General features: G+C 40.2%; 1 protein-coding gene across 1 annotated transcript in view; it reads right to left on the bottom strand.

Moving 5' to 3' along the window:
- The window catches only part of YES1 (YES proto-oncogene 1, Src family tyrosine kinase), a 50,854-nt gene extending 40,000 nt beyond the window's left edge, over positions 1 to 10,854 (bottom strand). The window contains exon 1 of the mRNA XM_032123159.1: positions 10,753 to 10,854. The gene's annotated coding sequence lies outside the window, so the exon portion shown is untranslated. The remainder of the gene's footprint in view (positions 1 to 10,752) is intronic.
- Between the last annotated feature and the right edge of the window lie 8,854 nt (positions 10,855 to 19,708).

The raw sequence follows: 19,708 nt of genomic DNA, 5'->3' as shown, positions 1-19,708 counted from the left end.
CCCTTAATACCAGCTAAATATTGCAGCAACAGTTATTTGTGGAGGGCTTTTTTTTTCCACAGCTATGTATGCTAAACAGCTAAGAGCTCTGTGAAGCTTCCTAGAGAGGGGATTTTATTTCACCTCTGAAATGTTACCAAAGAAATGCAGGGCAGCATTTAAAGGCTCATTCTCAAATTATTCTAAGGAGATTACAATATTCCCATCCCCCTTCCCCTTGTGAAATTTCAAGGATAAAGTACAAGAAAGCCATACAGAAAGTGCTTAGGTCATAATAATCACACAGACAGTTGAATTAATTCATGATTCCAACAGACACCAGAAGCACTGAAAGAAAAACTTGATACGCAAGAGTGCAAATGATAGATTTTACAAGAAGTATAGCAGAGTACTACGTAAGTAATCAAATCACTACATTTGAGCTCATTTGTCAAGTATGATTACTTCATCATTTGTGTACACAATGCAGATACTGTTGTGTAAAGCATTAGTGAAAGATGCCAAAGGCACTACTGTCTACTGTGGAACTCAACAGGATAACTCCGGACACCACCACCAAACACATGGGATAACATCCAGACCAATTTTTGGTGTAAATGAATTACCCTCTTCTCACCTCAGTAAGACTACATAAAGCCACTCAGGATGCCAGCCCGAGGCAGAAAATACAAACAAGGCTCCCCAAATGTCACAAAACTTGTCATGTAAAGCCTACTAGATTAAACAGCAATTCAAACAGATTCCTTTCATCTACTTAAGGATAAACTGCTCCAAAGTTTGCTGACAGTTTACCAAGTGTTTGTTTTCTCATGATAATTCTTAGGCTGCACAGACAAAAAAGTTTATGAAGAGATTCTAGTTTCTGAAAAATATTTGTAGTCAATGTTAAGTGACACGTGTTATTCACTGCTCAATGCAGCGAACTAATATAACTGTACTATCTAATTGAAAAAGGGAAAAAATCTTTGATTCAACTGCTAAATTAGTCTAGCTGTTTGAGCTAACAGATCCCATTTCACTGCCTGTTAAGGCAAGCAACACTTTTTTTGTCTTCATTTTATACTCTAATGAAGTCTACTTCAATAGAGTTGCCTCCACTTATCCCAGAGGACAATTTAGTCCTTTTGTGTAAAGCTAATCCAGCTCTCCCTGAAGTCAAGGGGAATTTTGCACTTGACTTCAGTGTGAAAAAGGATCACATCCTAGAATAGCAATGCTAAAATATCTGTGAATAAAAACAGGTTCAGATTTTCCAGTTCCTAATTAGCCAAAAAACTGCCACAAACAAACAAACTACCCTGCAACAAATCTTTCTCAAGTGAAAAAAAGTCTAATTTCCATTTCAGTTTAAAGCATGTGAGAAGTTATTCTACATGGCAATGTTTTAAAAGGGAATGATCCCACTCATATTCTGGCTGTAAAACTGTACTATCTGCATCTGCTTTGGCTTTCAGTTTCAGGGGAGCTCAAGGGAAAAGTCAAAATCCATCAAATCTAGGAAATACTTTAAGAGAAGCAACAGTTAATTGGCATGGCTTCCAAGCTGTAGAAATCCTGCAGCAGTAACACTTGCAAAGTTTTCAAATTTTCCATCAGAGCGCACAGGGTTTCCTCAAGAACATCTCAGGCTGTGATCAATCCACTGGCTCAGAAGTTTTTGCAGGTTTCTCTGTTGGCCTAAATATGATTTGATTCCATCACATAGACTGCCTGGTTACCTGGCTACACTGTACTGCACATAATGCAGTAAACAATGTTTACTTCTAACTATCTGTATAACAGCAAAAGTAAAGTACAACAGACTTATGAAGCCAAATTAAGTCATATGCTGACTGACCATGTCATACATAGTTATAATACTAAGTTACCCTTCTGATGGGATTTTTTAAATATTTAAAGTGGAGAAAGAAATAATTTTTTTAAACTGAAATTTCTATAAAGACACAGATTTATTTTTAAGATAACCTATACTGAATTAAAAAAAATATTCAAACTACATTGTTAGCTACCAAAACTTAAAACAAATTTAAATCACCAGACTGGCAGAGCTCATTCCTAACCACCTGAAATCAGAATTTGAATACCCAAATATCTAAAGTAACATAAGCTGTTGCAAGTGTAAAGAATATTCCACCCCTCAATATTATGTAGATACTGGTTGACTAGAATCTTAGAAACATCTGGGGAAGACAAAGTTAAATGACAGAGGAGAGATTTTTTTTTTTGTTTCTATTTTCAAAGAAAACAAAACCTTCAAGGTATGAGATCTATCCATTCTAATGCCTTATAGGTTGTGGTCACCAAAAATTATTCACAAACTAAAGCTAATATTCCCTTTTGCAAATAAATCTATCAGATTTAAAACAAAATGTGGTTTGCACCAGAATTATTGCCCTCTATAGCCTTATCTAAGAAGCAACACATTAACTTGTACTTTAAAATGTAACACTGGTTATTTATATGCATTTCAATCAAAATTTCCATTCAAATACCACTAAATGCAAACTAGGAAGAAAACAAATTGTCTTGCATAGAAATTGCACTTTCATTGCTTAAATAATTATATATATAGCTTAAGAGAATTATTAAGACACTTTATTATTACATTAAATATACGCATGTAAAATCCATGCCCCTGGCAAAAAGCTAACAGGATTAGTGTAAACCTAATATGTAAGAGTCAATATATTTTACCAACTGGTCAGGCTCAATCTCTTTCTTTGGGAAAAGACCGAAGAAGCCCAAGTGTAAATCTGAGGTAAAATAGTAATTTAAAATAACCATATAAAATAAAAGTGTCATGCTTGTTAATGTAAGTCATGTATTAACTTGGCTATGATTTCACCATGTATGCACCAGATTTAAATAGTATTCTGATGGTACGTCAGACCTAAGCAAAAGGGAAGGGGAGGTAATCAAAGAGCCCTAGATTTAATAACCAATGCAAATGAATTCCAGAATATTTAAATACACCTACTATGCATGAACAAGTCAAACGTTTCCAGGGAAATAATTTTTCATCTATAAACTAACACTTGTCTCATTTTATGTACATCATGATAGCCTGAATCAATCAGATCTACGGTTTCTACAGTGCATAAGCTAAGAAATAATTCCTAAAATGAAAAAGAAGATAGATATCTTTAGCAAATTACATAATGTGCAGTTATTCAGCAAGATATTTTGAAAGCTTATCACTTTAAATAGCCTCAATCACTATGATTTATGAATTGTGTTCTAAGTGTGTAACTACTTAAAATACAGTAAGGAATTGTACTTGAAAGTAAAAAAAAGGTACCCATATTACTATTGCATCCTAGCCTCTAAAGCCATATACAGTTAGCATTTAATTTTTGTGTGTTCTGAAGTTGAGAATTTTGTGCTTGAATTTTGCTCTCTCACTTAAGAGCCACAGAAAAACAACAAAAAACCCCCACCAAACAAAAACAAATAACCCTTTTTTTCCCCACCAACTACAGAACATTAATACAATGCCTACTTCTTGGGCTTGAAAAAAACAAATGCTACTCAAGAAAATTTCCCCAACTGACCAGCAATAACAACTCAGGGAATATCCTTGTTTTCCCTTCTCTTTTCTTCATGGGTAATTGTATTCAAAAGGAATAGTATTTTGCCCTATGCTGTAAGTGTTCCTGAATAGAATATTTAGCTTTACTGTGAAAACAGAATTCAACATGGCTGCCTACAGTGAGACTAATATACTCTTTTTCTCTCCCCATTGAATGTTTTTCAGTTAGGTATGGATAAACTGATCTGGCCAATAGTATTATAACCTTTAATCGTCCTTTAAACAAATATTTAACACCAGTATCAGCTAAGCAAACCCATCCCTCTCTTTGCTTTCAGGACTTTGTCATTCTATTCATGCAACTTCTGCTCTAAAATATATGGCGACGGAATCTCAAAAAAACAAAATCAAGGAATATACCTTGGCAAAAATCCCATATATCACGTCTCACAAGCCAGAGAGCACACTTACATTTTAAGATATTACTGCTGAAAGAAAACTGGAATACTTTTTATTTAGGACAGGCAGAAGCAGACGTGCCACCTGTTGCTCAAAGAACCCATACTGAAAATTTCCCTCTAACTAAACTTCCAAGAACTTTTACTTGAGACATTCAGAATTTATCCTGAATGGAGTGGATTAAAAAAAAAAAAAAAAAAAAAAAAAAAAGTCAAGACAACAGGTATTTGCCTAGATAGACTTCTGGTCTGATTTATAACAACTGCTCTTTTAGTATGATTTAGTTAAAGAACATGTGCATCAAAGAGAAGCTCTGTTCAGATTTAGGATAAAAAACCCCAAACGATCAATAAAAATACATGTCTTCCGTCCCCATACAGTAAGGGACAGCCTTCTTACAAGAATGATACACAACTCACCTGGGGTAGTCATCACACAAAGCAGAGAATGGTCTCTGCTTTGTGGAACTTAAGTAAGTCTTGCATAAATTTGCATTAGGAAAAAGAAAACAAAAATCTGTATTTTCAGGTTCACCTGTCACTGAAGTATTGCAGGATCTCCTGTTAGGAGACATTACCTACAAGCTCATAAGATGCATTACTAAGCATGTTCACAGCTTCATCAGAGCATCGCTGCAAGTTCACAGCTCCAAGGAAATGAGGAGTATTTCAACTGAACTACTGTAATCAGAGCTGGTCACAAACACCAAATACTAGCTATCAACAAAACACCAGAAGTTGCAAAATGTTCTGCTGGCATGTTCTGTTTTCAGCTCAAGAAGGTACAGGAGGAAGGACACAAACCACTTGCTTTTATCACCGTAAGCTTTCCTCCCATTTCATCTCACCCTTGCTTAGTCCTCACATGAATACAAATGCCGTGTCTTTACAGATTTTTAAAATGGAAACTTTGCTACTAGGTTTGGTGCAGATCTGTAATTTTTAAGATGTTTGGAGACCCTGTTTTATGCAAAGTTCAGAGCTAAATGTCACACTTAATTGTGTGTTTCTCACAGGCTAATTCTGATCAACTTCTAACTGAAGCACTACACATTTTTTCTGTTAATATTCTTCTGAAGACCTCAGTTTGGGAATCAGTAATGTAAGGTTTTTATCTCAAACTTCAAACCTCCAGAAAAACAGATCAAAATCAAGGCGAAGAAAGGAGATACAAGAGAACTAAAAAGATGTATGACTAATATTTGTGATTTGTTTTAAACACTTTACAATGAAACACCGAACTTTTGTGTTTATTTTAAAATTTCCTCCCTCAACCTCAGCTTTGATAATGTTTTCTTCCCTAAGTCTGGCAAACAAATGCTAGTTTCAGATAAATGTGTGCTTTGAAAACAAGAATATTTTCTAGACATTAATTCTATATTCATTTTTCAGTGAAGCATACTTTGACCAAAACCTTAAAAGTGTTTTCATCTGTGAGGCACGTGTTAAGCTAAGCCTACTGAAAGGACAGTTTTTATGAATGAGACCAGAAGTCCACCAAGCCCAAACACCTCTGAGTCAGACCAGAAGTTCACTACCATCTGAAATGCTGGGCAATACTGGATGGTAAAAAGGGAGCCTAGGAGCCAGAAGAGCCTGTGGCCATGCTATCCTTGGTGCAGTCTTTTAGCTTCTGGACTTTGGGGTACTATCACTGGCAAAATAAAGTATTTATGTTGAACAAGATGAGCTGGTAAAAATCAACCAGAAACAGGAGAAGTATGTAAAGAAAGAGAAGGACTTTGGAGGGATTTTCTTCTCTTCTGTGTTTACAAGTGTCAGTCATGATTTTAGTTTCCAATAAAATGTTCTTGAAAAGCAAGAAGATACACATAACAACTGAGACCTGTTTTATCTTTGCCACATTTTAAGCATAAATATTAATGTTGTTATCTAACCACACTTAAAATAACTTCTTAAAACTGGATTATTCACTATTAATTTGTTTTAAGTCTCCCTTTCCTGGCTGACTGCCAAAACAGTTATAATGCTACACAATTGCAATACACAAGAGATCCATAGCACCCTCTAATTACTCTTTAAATACCTCACACAAGCACTGCCTTTTCTTACAATTGGGAGGCCATTAGGTAGGGTTGAAAATTTCAAAACCTTTAGCCCAGATACTTTATTTTATTTCCGAAGTTTGCATGTACCACCAAAACGTTTGCCTGAACTATGGGCAAACATGTGGTACAGGAATACCATCCTCCATTCTGACCCTTCTTTGCTACAGGGCTGTCAGTCCTGGGAAGCACACCTGAGACCTGACTGCACTTATACTCCATAATTCACATCATGAATAAAACACTATTACTGCCTCGGTTTTGCAACACTAGAAAGTGCTTTGGGCATGTGCAAAGGAAATTAACCCTACTAAATCAAACTCCTCCAATACGAAGACTGAGTTTAAATGTCTGATTAATGCCATAAAACTCTCCTGAAAGTTTCTCCAAAACAAAGTTAGAGGCCCTGATCTACAAAGATTTACTGATGTGGGTGTGTTTACTCAACTCTCAACTTCACTGTCAATGGAATTAAATAAAGGTATTGTTATAAGCCTGGTCTAGCTAACCCTAAAATTTGAGCTAAAAGGGTTCATCACTTCTGAAGAATCATTTAGTTTTCCCAGACTCCTCTAGACTTCTGGTGTGAAGAAAGCCACAGAAACATCTTAAGCCATAGAAGCTTTCCATCTCCCTGAACTCGAAAGACAAATTATGTGATGTTCAGTAGCACTATCAGAATTCAAAATTTACATAAACATTTAAGATATAGGTGCAGTCAATATTGATACTTACTAGAATCTCATGTAACACTACTATAAAAGCATTTGCCTTCCAAAAATACTAAGATAAAATACAGCCAAGTTAGCAAAAAAAGTTATCTATTTCCCTACACAACTAAGAGTGTTCAAGAAGCTAAAATACAAATTATTCCAGTCTGAGGTTTTACTTCCTCAGCATTCTCCAACCACGCTCTATAACATTACCTAATACTACAGTCAAGAAAAATCAAAACAAAACCCCACTCTTGGCCACAACAGTCAACACAGCCTTAAACACAGCTAGTGATGATGTCTACAGCAGTATTCCACTGAGCTGTGGGGCTCGGATGCAAGTCAGGGCTAGCTACAAGTCCAGCTCAAGGGCTTGATTTCAGCTGTGCATGGCTTTGGTCCACTGACTTATGGGACACGGCATGAAACCCAGTGCTCTATGGGGTGCCAACCCAAAATGACAACAGAGAGCATTTCCCATCCTATTTCCAGGTATCCTTTACATTTTCAAACAATATGTGGTTAAATCTAAAGAGAAGAAAACTCATGCATAAGTGATAGTGTTTACTTACTCAATTTCTAGCATTAACATTACTATCATCTTGATCTCTGATCCTGCAATCAGCCGTGCATGTTAACTTTACCTAAGGGGGCAGTCCCACTCATTTCAATAACTTACTTTGGTGCCAGTTTCTGTTCTGATGCACTGGCATCAATGATAAACCCCCATAAGTGGAAAAGGCAGTAAGAATGACCTCTTATAACCTAAAATTAAACTTGTCCTACAATTAGTTGACAGCATCTTTTCATTATGACTTCTTCCCTACTAAACTCAGCATACACATGGGATGTTGTCCAGGTTTACCTTTGAAACCTGGCACTTGGTGATACAATCTGGAACCCTACAGCTCTAATCACTGGTGCGAATGCAGCCAGGGACTGTAGTGATTGAAAGAAGTTCCCATATGGCAACTGTAAAGCAGTTCATATTTTAAACAATTATTAAAAAAAGTGGTTGCCATATCATAAAATCCATCACTATAAAACAGCCTCCTACTGGCACTCTCAAGGAGAACAAAATGAAATAAATCCTGAGACTGAGTTATTTACTTGTATTTGGAGGTGGTTCCTCCAGGACAAAAATTAACCTATTCTGTTACAGTAGTTAGAAAAACTGCAGTTCTCCCCCATGGATCAATCTGTTCCATCAACAGACACAGGACTTTCAGTACTAGAAGCCTGAAACCTTTCAGGAGGACTTCACAGAAACCACAGGCTGTGTATGTACACACAGAAGGTGTCCTACCTGAAAAAGGCTGCTTGATGCAACACAGCAGAATAAGGACACATTCCTAAAGTCGTTTTTGTGTTAGTACTGACACCAATTTTTAAATTAACATCAAGGTATCTTACTCAAACTGTGATCAAAGCATGTGGCAAAACAGTTGGATGCAAGTAGGGAATATGGATGAAAGAACGTATTCCTTTTAACTAAGGAATTATCTACTGAAAATACACAGCTTTTGTCCACAGGCGGCACATATGGAAAAGTAAAACCATGCAGCCAGTTTGTTCATAAAGTAAACTTTGACCACATAATCTGACATGTGGCACACTGCAGACTTTTGCATCGCTGTCACATGACGGCCATGATTTATCAGACCAAACAGAGTGACGATTTCACTCTTCAGGAGCCGCAGAAGTGCACAAAGCTCAAAATGAAGAGCATTTCTTTAGTGCAGAAGAATAGTTCTCTGCTCTGTTGCACAAATATTGATAAAAACCCCTAAATTGTGAAGTTTTTAAATAATTCCCTTACACAGTATGCAGCACACCAAAAATGTATTAAGTATTTTTCCAGCTATTTCAAAATAATGTAACAATTTAAGTACACTTTCAATTCCATTCATTAGTTTCGTAGCCAAAGAACTGTTGTTGAGTAACAAATATTTCCCTGAAAATCTCTCTTTATAATACAGAATATAGACTAAACCTGCCTTGGGCTCACCACTCTCATTCCAGATGGAATGGTACTGGGGTTGAGGTATTAAATAACTAGTAGCTCTGCAAGCAGCAAAAACAGGGAGGCCCCATTTCCTGCATCAATTTCCAGCTTGAGGTAAGCGTTGCCATGAACTCCTGGCGTGCAGGTTAAGAGCTCCGCTCTACCTGGCTTCCTTACGTTCACAAACTTTCTAGAAACTGCTCACCTGGGAGACCTCTGCTGCCAAATTTATTTGAAATCAGCTAAGAGCCAGAAGAGTTACTAGAGGGACTGAAGGCACACAGAGATTACAGTTCTATTTGAGCCGCACCTGCTAAGGAAATAAAGCTAACAAAGCACATGGAATAATTAATTACTGGCAATTCCTGCTACTAACTACTGTCACAGCTGGTATCACTGGATCTTTTTCTTTGTAATTCCGCACAAGCAGAGTGCCCATGCTGCTGTCTCTGTTCCCATCACAGATGCTACCTTGTCCCAAAATTAACCACAACACCCTGGCTGTGCAAAATACACACAGTCTCCACTCTATGCCTATGCTCAACAGGAAGCTCCTATAGCTAAATTTACAGCCAGACATCAGAAACAAGAGTGGAAGGGCAAGGTTTTGTTGTTTGGAAAGGAAAGGTTCTTACTTCTATGAAGCCTACAAAAACATGGTTATGGCTGAACTGTACCACCTACCAACAGAGATACTGCAAAGGTAACTGACAAGGCAATGCTATCCCTCTTCAAGGTCTGAAGTAAACTTTTGTATCTGGCCCTCCTGCCTAAAGATCAATTTCACTTGCAAAATTTGCCTGAAATATCATTCAGCTGTCTATGAATTATTAACTGCAAACCAATACACTTTCTTTGTCAACATACTCCAAGTTTCAAAACTGGTTTTGGAACATTCTGCCACTTTAAGAAAACCCAAACATCTAATTTTTAATTCATGACCGGCCTCTGCCTAGGGTTAAATCCAGCAGGTACATCTGAATACACCTTAACAACATGAGCTTCAGCAATATTTCTGTCCTACTTTTCCCAGTGCCAAGTGGACCATACCCACATGCATGCAAGAAACCTAGAACCCCATATATTAATATAATAAATAACCGTATCATAAACTTCACATATTTGTAATACTGAATACTGGAGAAGTCATCACACTAGCCCTTGGCCTGAGCACACAACTTTAAGCACATCGAACCTGCAGGTCCACACAGAGCAGAAAGTTACGTGCAGAGTCCGCAGGAACAGGGGCCTGTGTGTGTCCAATACATTTTATTTTAACCGTGAGGAAGACAAGGAGCCTTAATGAAGTGTGATGATTGAACATTTAAATTAATGACTCAGAAATGTTAAGCAGTCGTGTCCCAAGCTCGATAAAGGGATATAAACTAGAACAGTGGGGCGGGGATGGGGGGGGGGAGGGGGGGAAGGAAGGGGGGCATGTGTTAGAAAAATTATTAGAAAATAAAACCACGCAGGCCAAGCTACAGGCGACTCCCGAACGTTGCCCTTTTACATCCTCCGGCCCCGCACCGGGAGCGGCGCCGGGAGCAGCTCACGCCGAGCACCAGCCCGGGCGGTGAACGCCGCCACCGCCGGGGGACGAGCAGCCGCCCCGCAGCGCCCGCGGCAGCCCGGCGGGAAGGGGCCGCGAGGGGAACCGGGCCAAGCAGAGGTCACGGGGCCCTCCCCCCACAAACTTACTGCCCGCAGCCCGCCCCACGCAGCCCGCCCAGCCCAGCCCGGCTCCCGCCCGCCCGACCCCTCGGCCCCACGGGCAGGGGCTCAGGCCCGGGAGAAAGTTGCCGAGAAAGTTTCTGCGGAGGAGAAGGGGCCAGGGGTGCGGGACGCCCCCCGCCCCCGGGGCGCGGCGGCGGGGCGAGGCCGGGGGCAGGGCGGCCGGGGCCTAGCGCCTCCATCGCCGCCGCCATCGCGGCCGCCGTTCCCGTGGGGCGGCGGAGCAGGGACGCGGCCGGGGCCTCACCTGCCTCTCCTCGGCGTGGCGGGTGGGAGAAGGAGGGGGGGAGGGAAGGAAGCGGGGGGCCCCCCCGCTCCTCCCGGAGCCGCGGCGACCCGGGGAGGGAAGCGGGGAGGAGGGGGAGGGAGGAGGGACGAGGAGGAGGGAGCCGAGCGCTCCGGTGCGTGCGGGGAGCTGGAGCCTCGCTGCGGGAGGAGGAGGAGGAGGAGACACCCCGCCCCTACGGCCGGGATCTCCGGCGGGCACCGCGGCCCCTCCTCCGCACCGTGCTTCCCTCCATGCGCTCCGGACCGGGATCGCCGCGCCTCCCGGCCGGGGCAGCGCCTCCACGCCCGAACCGGAGGCCGCGGGGAGGAGCCGGGCGGCCCCCGCGGAGCCGGGCAGGCGGCGGCGGTCCCTCCTCCGCGCCGCCCCGCGTACCGAGACAACATGGTGGAGGCGTGCGGGGCGGCGCGGGGGCGGCGGGGAGGGAGCCGGGGATTGCCCTGCCCCGTGGCTCGCCCCAGTGCGGCCGCCTACTCCCGGGCTTGGGTTGCAGGGACCCTCGTCGGGGTAGATCCGGGGGAGCTGCTCCGCCCGCCGTGCTGGGCTGGTGAGCTCGGCAAGCCTCTCTTGGCAGAGAAGCTGAACCTGAAACGTTCCAGCAGCGGAGCCCTTCGGCGTGGCGCGTGAAAGGCGAACAAAAATAACTTTTAAAACTCCTCGCCTAGGCATCTTCAGGTGGGCCACGGCTTAGGCTCGGTACATTTAATTTCTTGTGGGTCAAACAGAAGCAGAACGACCCTCCGGCAGTGCGGCTGCTGCAGCGGCCGGCGGGGAGCAGCGCCGGCAGCTCGGGAATGCCCAGGGCGGCACCACGGAACAGACCTGTCGCCCAAACACCGAGCAAACAAAGAGCGAGCCTGTAAATTACGCACCAGTAACTCCGGGGAATTTTTTGTTACGGGTTTCCCCACTCATCGCGGTTCCATAAGTCAGCGTTTCCTATCTTAAGAAATAAAAAATCGGATTCGTGTCAAGCTGGGTTTTGTGAAAAAAGGTGGTTCAAATGCATCTATCGTTCAGAGGTGCAGACTGCGGGAAAAAGCGAAAGAAGAGAAAAAAAATCAACCTGAAGAGCCAAAGTTACTGAAACTTGCATGGACAAATCGGCGGTTCTCATTCAGCATTATCTTTTATTGTTTTCATCTCTCTAGTAGTCAAATCTACATCTCTCTCCACTTCATTTTCTTTAAAGGCTGATCATAAAACAGTAATTGTATTGATCACTAATGATAACCTAATATAGTTTAGTCCTAAAAAAAAGAATTGAGACAGGAGATCAAATTTATCTTGAAGGCAATGCTGCAGAATAAAGCCATTTGTATTTTTGAATTTCAGATAAAGCAAATACATGTATTTGGTTTTAGAGCACCATAGATACACTTAAGCTGTTAACAAAATACAAAAACCCAAAAGTGTTTTAGATTCGGAGACTCCATGCCGCAAATCGTTCTCATGTAACCCTGTTAGAGTGGTGGAGTTTATAATTTCCTGTTCAGCCAGAAATTTGACTCACATTATACAGAATTGATTTTTAATTTAAAAATCAAGAGTGAGTTTTACAAATTGGCCTGGGCAATGAATTACTTAACAGTTTGCAGACTGGTTGAAGCTGTAGGTCTGCCATGGCTTCACAACTCCAGCTGGGCTTATGGTAGTCTTGAGTGAGCAAGGTTTGAACTCCCATACCATTTGAGGGGTTTTGTATACACAGGCAAGCGTTGCTGATTGGTTAATTTTCCAGCACAATGGTAAAACTTGCGTATCTGAAAAACACAAGACCTTGTTGTCTTATCATCATTATGTTTCAAAATTACTCACTAAAGAAATTTTGCCTCATTGGGCTAAAGCTTCATAGTTAGAGACATACTAGCTCTTGCCAGCTGTCGCTGTAATTTGACTTCTGGGTTTCAGGTTTGGTCTTGATGGATGGGATTACATAGCAGTCCTTTCTCATGGCACCTGGCTCTGCCTGTGTGGCACTGAAAGGTTTGTTGGGATTCTCAGTTCATCACACCTCTCCTGTTGCTTTGTCTCCTAAAGACCAATGTAAGGAATGAATTGGTGGGTTTCTGAAAGGCTGAGCTATTAACTGTGTCCCGTACTTGCTGTCTTATGTGTATGTGTGCTATTGGCTGCCACAGACAGTACTGGGGCTGCACCAGTGATTGACTCTGCCGGTAGTGGAGAGACTGTCACGCTTAATTTCAAGCACAGTGTGATTAAAATAGCAGAGCAGTTGGGGAGAAGACGAGCTGACCAGTCCCATAGCTGAGAGCAAGCTCAGACTCACAGCATATGGGCATGAAAGAATAGATGAGGGTTTGAGTCAGGAGTCTTGGAGGCTAGACATGCTTTCATTGCAGTGGAAAAATTGGCTGCTTCTTAAATTGTCATGCACTTGTCACTGATAGTCTGAGTGTTCCTCAGAGTGTTCCTTTTATAAGGAAATGTTGAACAGGTGACTTTAAAAGATCAAACTGTTGGTGGCTCAGCCTGATTAATCCTGCACAGGATGGGACTCAGGGTGTCATTGCTATCTTTTGCCTGCCAGCCAGGCAGCCTGCAACCTGTCTGCCACATGTTACCTGGGTAAAGCTCCCTCACTGCTGCTGTTACTGAGTGGGCTCTCAAATGTGTTGCAGTGCAGGTGGGCTGACACTGCTTGGTATTCACTCAGGAGACATCAGCTGAAACTAGCACAAGTCTCAGCTGCTAGTCAGGCGAGGCCAGTGCCTGCTTCTAGGAGTTTCCCCTTCTTTTATTCTTTTGCTTTAAATGAATATTTTTGACCTTGTTCAGGAAGGAGGAGGGAGGAGCTGCCCTCGCATGGTTTAGCATGGCTGGAATAAAGTGTAAGAAGCTACTGATGCAGGGGTTCATTGCTGCCATTTGCTGGATACTGTTTCCCAAATAACCCTTCAGACAGGTTCAGCATTCAGTAACTCCTCATCTGTGTTGTGTAGTTAGTTGACATTAACTTAAATTTGAAGATTTGTGCAAATAGCCTACGTTTAGGAAGGCATTCTCCGTGTACTAGCTTTGAAAATTCTTATATATTTGAATTACTTTCTAAAGTGATAATTTATATTTATACAATCCTTAATGTGTTTGAGTAATTTGAAAAAAAACCAAAACTGTATGATAGGATCAAGTAGATGTTATGCCAAATAAATTATTTCAGGGTGATATAGAGGAATACAGGTGTAAGAACAGAAAGAAAGAAGGAGAAATAGAGGTGGAGAAAGGCAGACTAAGATATCTCAAGCACTGATGTGGGTTTGGTGGTTTGTAATTGGGGAATACAGAACTTGTATCCTGAGATATTGAGGGAGATGGACAGATTGATTCTCTGAAGAGCTTTAACAGTACATGCCAAAAGTTAATCTGTGGTACACATGGTAGTAACCCGGAAACATCAAGACATTCTTGAAAACACTTGGTGGGATTGCTTTCTAACAATTCGGAATAAATGGAAAAACACTATAGTGATTCATGGACGAACAATTTTTTCTTTTAAAGGAAATAAAAACTTTTGCTGCACCTAAATTAATTCCCTCCTTTTGAGAAATAACTGAGGTAGTCAAGGCCTCATCCTAGCTATTGCTTTTTAAAAGTGTGGAAAACAATGGTATTTTATAGCAGCACCTCTTAAAATTCATGTGCAAAGTTCCCATTGCTCATTGTACTGTGTGATCATATTACAAAAAAGCAGTTCATCTTGGAATTAGTATTAGTCAATTGCTCACTTTGAAGCTCTTGGATCAATATTTTAAGAACAGGGTGTTTAGCAAAACATAGATATTCCTTTTTAATCTCAAATATATTTCTTTTGAATCTGATTATTCTAAGCATTAGTCGAGTAAGTGGGTAGTTTTTGTCATGTTAATTTCTATTTAATATTCCAGAAGCTATTAATAGAATCATTGATGTTTAAAAGTGAAACATTTTCCTTGGATATAATGCAAATTACATACCAGTATAGTAGTTCGGTACGGAAATGGAGTGCTAAGTAGCTGTGTGGTGGATTGGTAATTGTTTCCTATTCTGAAGCAAGTATCCTATTTAAGCCTCATGTTAAACTTCAAAATTTTAAGATGTCACATTTTGCCTTAAAATACATCTGCATCTCCAAATGGCCAGGATCTTTGTGTTTGATGCCCACATCTATTTGTGAGGTTCAGTATTCTGTTCTTTCTCAAATAGCGCTTCTGTTTGATCTTGCATAACGTGTCTAATTATTTATGCATATTATACTTCTAGCAAGTATGTGGAGGGTTCTTTTTGAAAAACATTGTTTCAAAGATTGTTTTTGAACTTACTAAAAGTTGTGCTTGAAAGCATGTTAGACTTGGAAAACCCTTTATTCCCAAACCTGTTGCTATTTACATTTGTGTCACATCCAGTTACATCAGACACGCTGGATTACATTGTATAATGAAAGCCGTATTGCTGTACTCTAATCTTTATCTCTTTATATCCGATCTCCTTTGAATTGCACATGAGTATTGCTTATGGTTACTTAAAATAACTACTGCTTTTGTTTCAAGGGCAGTGCTATATATGATGAACACTTAACACTCAACCCTGCTTTGGCAGCAACTACACATCCTGTGTCTTTGGTTCTTGCATGATTTAATTGGGAAGCTTGCACACGTTCTTTTTTTATTTTTCATTTAAATTTCATATTTGAAAAATCTGAAACCTGTGAAATCATACATGTTCAGAAAAAAATAACACATTTACTTGTGCCACTGCTCTTCTGAGAGATTTGGAATGTGTGCCTTGCTCCTCACAAAGCAGGTCATGTACTCGTAGGCAGAATGGAAAGGGACAAGGAGTAGGAGGAAAAGAAGTTTGTGCAGTAAAGCTGACCTGAACTGGGGTTGGTTTTGACATCACTGCCGGAGGCATTCATAGCCTTTAAGAGACCTCATTTGATAACCACTATAAAGAAGCAATTTCTGCTGATTTTAGGAGACTTGCACATGTACATACTGGTTATATGTATTTTGTTTTTCTTGTACCTAAGACATTACTGTGGGAGTAATGCTTAATAATGCTAGTAGCTGCAGAATCCAATATAATATGGCTTTTAGGGAGCACTGGAAGGGTATTCTTCATCAAAATGTCCTCTTTTCCAGGGCATCCTGAATTTTTCCTGTTGAACAGACATGCTGGTGTGGTGCTTTTATACATGACTTCATAAAACAAAGCCAAGTAAAATAGAATTAAAAAAAAAAAAAAGAAATCTTATTCTCCTATCATCAGTAGCTAAACCTTGTTTGAGACTCTGTGTGGTCTTTTCCTCTGAGCTACCACCTTGCTTAAAGATGAACAAATTCCTCAGGCTGTGTGAGTGCCCTTTATTATACTTTGATGCTTAACAGATCTTTTGAACTCTCTGTGACAGGCTGTTTTTCCTGCCCTAATGTTTTGAGGATAATTGTTGGTCATAACCCTGAGGATCAGAAAGCCTTCCTTCTAATTTAGAGATGAATGTGATGAAATTTATTACTTTGGGAATAGTTCCAGGAGAATAATCATCCCCTCAATCTGTGATGTCAGGCAAATCCTTAGAATGGAACTTGGATCAGGATGGGGCTGTTCACTCTCATGGTGTTCACCATTACAGGTGGACATAGCTGTTGTGCACCATTTAGAGATCTGAGAAAACTGGACAGCTATCAGACGTGGGCTCGTTTTCTCAGCATGCCCTCTATTTCTATCGTTTTCCTCATGACTTTAGTTTTCTCACCACCATTCCTTCAGGTGGAGGTTACAGTCCCCTCAGGTCTGCTGGCGTAACTACAACTGTAGTTTTTTTCCTATAGTTTCTCAGCTCTGCCAACATGATCTTAGTTTATATCTCCTAGTAGTTTTCTATAAACCAAGAACACATAGAGGCAATTTTGCTAGGGAATGATATATATACATTGTTATGCTCACTGGCATAACAATGGAAAGAGGTAATAACGTAGGGAGGCCAGTGACTTCTTATGCCACCTACAGCCAGAACAGCCTGAATTTTCTGAAATTTCAGAATTTAGGAAAATACAATTTGATTGCATTAGTAGATGAGGAAAGAGCAATGGTGGTGAATAGGGAAGACTAGCTGACTCTCTTTTCCTGATGTTTGACTGTTACATGGTTCTGCATGGGTATTTTTCAGTTCTTACCTCACTCCAGGTAAATACCCTTTGGTTTCCTTATCATTATCTGCTTTGTTTCTGTGAAGCAGCCACGGCTTCTTCCATTCTTCCCTGATAATCTGTGTCAGGGTTGAATGAAGGAGTCATGGAGCCAGCCAAGGTAACAACTACTCAAGAGGCAGCACTTGTAGAAAGCTTGATTCTTAACATCTGGAAAAGACGTGAAGAGATGGAAGAAGCCTGGGTTTATTGTAAGCAGAGCTTGTATCGTTTCCTGTTGTTAATGACTGTTGGTACTGTGTGTGAGAGTTTTCAGTTGCCTGTAACCACCCAGCTTCCACTTTTTCTAGGCAAAGATTGTTCTTGGCAATTGCCTGCCTCACTGCTCTGACATTTGCAAAGTGAAAATCTGCTGCTTTCTCATGTTAGAAGGAAGCAACTTTGCCAGCTAAGTTGTAGAGCAGTACCTCTGCTTCCAAACTGGACACAGCCATTTGAAATGTCTCAAGTCTCCCATGCAGATTAGGGATATGCATTTTGCAATAGGTGTTAATAGTACATCTGCTCCTGACCCAACAGCAAGTAAGCCTCTGCACAGTTTCACTTCTCATGTACAGGCTTAGTAGATCAAAGGTGAGTTCTCCAAAAACTTTATCTGCATTTCCTCTCACAAGCCAAGGAGGTTGGACATGCTCTGTTCCAAAGCTTCAGAGGCTAAGCCAGCATTTCTTTGCAGTTAGGTAGGAACACAGAGCTGGAACAGACCTCCCACCATGCAACAACTGTTGTGGGAAGATGTTAGCAGCTTAACCTTCTCCACCCCTTGCTCAAAAAGAAAAAATATATAGGAATTAATAAAGAAGAAAAATTGGTTTTGAGTTACTCTTCTCTTTGTTCTGCACGTTCCTGATTTGTCCTGATGTTTTATCACTGTGCTTCTTTGGCATCTGGCTTTCAGGAGAAAAAAAAAGGAGCAAAATCGAACCAAACCTGAGCCTCCTGTCATGAGTGCTGAAGCTGGTGATGGTACATCACAGCTGCCCAGAACCTTTTTGTTCATATTCTTCAAAAGAAAAAAAAAAGAGATTGCTATAAAGGTTCAGAAGAACTAAATATATACCATGAATTCAGAACTGCAAGCTATAAACATGACAAATTTATTTACAAAGGAGACATTTTATCAACATATTTTCATACAAATTTTGAGTTATTCTAAGAAGGGCAGCTGGCAAGTAGCCCTTTCTCCCCCTCCTTTTCTTTGAATATGCAAGTAATTGATCCTGTTGTTTCAGATAACTGTAAAACTTCTGACGGAATGTAAAAAATCTTTGCTTTTTTTTTTAAAGTAACATCATATTTCACTATTTTCTTTTGTTTTGTACATTTCATCTGGTTTGTTGAAGCCAGATACCATTGCACGTTGGTATTTCATTCCTCACGGAATAAATTGTAAATGATGGGATAAAGAGATACCTTTATAATTCTCATAATGGGCAATGCTAGTTATTAATATGAAGAAAAATGTAGCTAACTGAAAGAAGAAAAATACCAGCTAAAGAAAAATACATTAAATTAAGGATTACATTAGTATGGTTCATATGCTGCTTTCTTTTGCTTATTTTTCTTTTCACTTTTGGTTAAAATGGGATTTTCCAAAGCACAAGAACTTCCTTATCCTACTCCTCTTTCCTTCAAAAGAGCCTATTGAAATCAGACTGTGTGTTCAAAATTGTCCCACATTTTTGCTTTTGTTTTCTAATTGGGAAGAAAAACAAAACACAGAAAGTTCCAAAGTATTTTGGTTTTAAAATGTGGGCTTGGACATCTTTGATGCATCATCATGACAGCTAGAAGGGACACTGTTGTTCTTAAAGGAAAATGCAATCCATTCGGGAGCCCCAGATGATGGGGGAATATGAAGGACCTAAACCATGACAAACCTATGATGAGTAATGACAAACCATCCTGAAGCCAGGCATTTAGATTTGCTTGGACACTTCAAAACATTTTGGATTCTTTTTTTATTTTCCCAAAGGGACATTACATTGTTTTGGCACAACCAACTTTTTCCTGTGGAAAAAATATTACAGAAACCACTTTTCTATTAAAAACTGTGAACAGAAAATTCTGGAGCAGCAATAGAGGGAAAAAAGGCCCAAGCCAAAACCAAGTATATTTGAAAATGTCCTCTCAGGAGAATCTTATGACTAGCAATAAGAATTTTATTTGAAGGTAAGTGTATTTCCTAGACAACAAACATAACCTGATGAAATCCATGTAGCATAACTTGGTGTGTTTCAACACATTTGAAATATGATGTTTCACAGAGGGACTTGAAAACTATAAAAATGTGAAAGAGCTCTGGTCAAAGGCTTGGGCCTTTGACATGAAAAATCACATCTGAGATTTCACAACTGCTTTGCTAGGACTGGGCATTTTTAGAAAACTTAACACTGCTTTTTTAAAAAAAAGTCTCAGTCCACCAAGCAAACATTTTTATGTTTAGAAACATACTTCTAGCTTTAAAAATATGTGGCTGAATTCATCATTATTTAATATTTAGAGGCATACTCCTAAATTTGTTTTTTAAAAATGGGCACAAACCTCTTTTTATCGACAGCAAAGTATTTTTGAGAGTGGTTAGGGTTGCCATACTCTTACTGAATTTTTAGAATACCGGTAGTTAGGATGACCTGCCAGGACATTTTATATCCTTGTAAAAGTTACCATGAGTCGCTCACCTGCGAGGACTGATGGGTATCTCGATG

This window comes from Corvus moneduloides, chromosome 1, assembly GCF_009650955.1.
Source record: "Corvus moneduloides isolate bCorMon1 chromosome 1, bCorMon1.pri, whole genome shotgun sequence".
Taxonomy (NCBI): domain Eukaryota; kingdom Metazoa; phylum Chordata; class Aves; order Passeriformes; family Corvidae; genus Corvus; species Corvus moneduloides.
This window is presented reverse-complemented; position numbering and strand designations above follow the sequence as displayed.